This window comes from Pyxicephalus adspersus, chromosome Z (assembly GCF_032062135.1).
Source record: "Pyxicephalus adspersus chromosome Z, UCB_Pads_2.0, whole genome shotgun sequence".
Taxonomy (NCBI): domain Eukaryota; kingdom Metazoa; phylum Chordata; class Amphibia; order Anura; family Pyxicephalidae; genus Pyxicephalus; species Pyxicephalus adspersus.
Window position 1 is genome coordinate 22,883,147 of NC_092871.1, and position 3,139 is coordinate 22,886,285.

Below are 3,139 nucleotides of genomic sequence, written 5' to 3' on the forward strand. Positions count from 1 at the left end.
AAAAAAAAAACATAAAGTTCTACATTGTGTATTTATACATTTTTATTTTGGAATTATTTGCAATTTAAGGGATAACTGCACTTGTTTTGAATAACCTTTACCTAGACATGTCTCTAAACACTGCAAAAGAAAAGCAAATAGCATTACATACCTTTTTCTTCCCAATGGGCGTGTTTGGCACATCATGTCCTATATTCGTATTTCTCTCTACCCATTGTGGACGACACCAAGCAGCCAAATACTCTAGGGAGATAGGAGAGAGGATGTTAATTAAAGTAGAATATGTAAGTTTATAGGGTAAATAGAACAAAAAACATATGGAGTGCAGGCTTTCAAATACATTGTCTGCATCACATCTTATTATATATTCAGCCAATGATTCCACTTGGCTTTCATGATGGTATCTTCTCACCCAATCTCCCACCATCTTCCAGCATTGCCCTTTGGGAGTGACGTTCTCCAGAAACACAACTATCGGGATTAGAAAGATAAATGGTGCTATTTACTATTTTTATTGTGAAGAGATAACGCTAATTTAAGGATATTTCCTATAAGTCTAGTTATCCTTTAACTGTTAATAAACTAAACCTCAAATTCGTATTTTGGTTTGATGAAAGCAGATACCACTAATGAGTAGTTTTCTTATTACTCTGTAATGTAAGATCATATTTCAAGGTATTTCAAAGCATTACCTTTGCCTAAATTCACATGGAGTGGCTACCAGACAGCTACCCTGCCTTGGTAACCCTAAAGAGGTGCATATCCTCACAAAGAATGAGTGTGGAGTTCTTATTCATTCAGGAGTAAGTGCTTTTCTTTGGGGTTAGTAAAGGTTGAGGAGCACTTTCTCCTGGGGCTAGCTGGGGTTAAGGAGGTTGCCAGTCATCTATTAGCCGCTTCTTGGGAATTCAGGCTTTCTCAGGTAGACAGAGCCAGTTGTACATGTTAGATTTATGGTGAAGTTGTTCATGTAAGAGTAAGGGATTCTTTGTAACCATTGTGCTGTCACACAGATCAATTCTGTCATCAAGCCATGAAGACAGTAAAAATCCACTGTCTATAAATGATCCCAGATTTTAAATTTGGGAATAAAAATGTATAATCCAAAAACTTACATGTATTCTGTGTGCCTGTATTCATAATGTACAAAGTGTTGGGGGTCTATGCATTAAGGTAATTTTGGAGCAGTCTATACAAAATTCCATATGTCCTATAGGGAGAAGCTGCCATGAATTTAGTTTTGTGTCTGAGTTTAATTTCCTATTCATGGTTAAAGAAAGAGAAATGATTCCAAAAAAGCAAGCTGAAAGAAAATGCTTATGTTTGTTAACCACTTCAAGTCCTGTAAGGATTTTCTTCAAAGGTAAATGAGAGAGAAGAAAACAGTGAAAAAGACAATGAGTGTGCTTTACTAAATGGAACAAATCCAACATCTGCAGTACCCATGTTAATTTTTTAACATTCTTTAAATTTGTCCTTATCCAAAAGGACGTTTGAACAATGGGGTAACTTTGAAACCCATTTTGTAACCATCCATACATATACGTCCTCTGCCTCCCAAATTGGTGCTGTTCATTTTTCCGTAACTATATCAGTTTCCACATACAATCCATTTTAGAGAAAACAAAATAGTAGGAGGGTGCAAAAGTCATAGAGTTGGGTTTAAAAGCATAGCTTCCTGGGGTTGGTATTTGTACTTTGTCCTCACAAACATGGGTTTGCAGATCTGGCACAAAATTGTGCTCTTTAGTAAACCACTTCCAATTTTTGAAGCAACTATGACATACAAAATTTACGTAAATTATTTACACAATAATATTGATGAGTGCTGTTGACATTTTATGTGTTTGTTATATTGTTTTGCTTTTTATGGTGCTGTTTTCTTAAAAACATATTCCCAGTTTTGCTTCAAAATTACCTAATATTCATGGACTGCCAATATCCCTCCTTTTTATTTAATCTTTACTAAGCTAATCACTAAAAACATAAGCAATTTCTTCACTCTCAGTACCTAGACATTTTATGATATTTGAACTCTGCACCTTCCATTATGTGTATGCGTGCAAAAGAATATAATATATAGAAACTGTAACCTTGAATATTATATGAACAAGAAAAAGAAAAAAATGTAAACAATTATATGCTATGAAAACGAACTTCAGACTCTTCATCTGTGTTTAGAGTTACTTTGATATATTTTTGTATATATATAAATATATATATTATATATAAATTAAAAGGTATAGAAATCATTATTAAAGAATAATAATGTTGTGAATGGTGCCATAATTAAGCATAGTTCTGATTTTTGGTACAATAACAATACCTATAGTATATACATGCTACACACATACATACACAAACAGACATACACCAACAATGCAGTATATATTAATAATAAAAAAAAAGGAAAATCATTACTCTTGCCTTCTTTTCTTTCCTTATGCATTTATGTACATCACCAATGGAAGGCAAAATATATCTAAGGATATACAGTATTTTGTGAATCATCATTTTCAAGAGGTGGGGATGAATATTTCCTAACTGTAATTTGCAGTCAAACGTGCACTTCATTACATTTATATTTTAAAATAAAATATTATAATTATGAAATGAAAAATATAATAAAGTATTATACAAATTGCAGCTTTTAACTGTAAAATAAGGCAGTAGGCACCAAAATGTCTTTGCTCATCTTTCCAGGACCCCTTTCTACACCACCAAAACCCTAAACCCATGCTAAAAGTTGATCATTATACACACCTAGCCATGCTTTAGGGGATAGAGCTCACAAAAATGATTGGTTATTGAGCTGAGAAAGGCTGAGATACTGTAACATGTTGCCCCCATCCAACATATTTTTTTTTAAGAATCGTATGGAGGCAAAGCTGACAGATTTTGGTGCCAACAGCCACACTGCTGTTGTACTATGTTACAATTTAGGATACTATAAGGCTAAGACTTTTGGATTTGCAGTAAACTACAGCTTTGTACCGCATGCTCATCCATGCTTCCAACCACTACCATTAAACAGTAAATCCAACTGTATAAGAGAACCACTTTGTTCACTTTTATCTGGATGAAGAACTGCACCACAACTACAATCAACAAAACATTTGTCGAAAGTTGCAGTTGACTC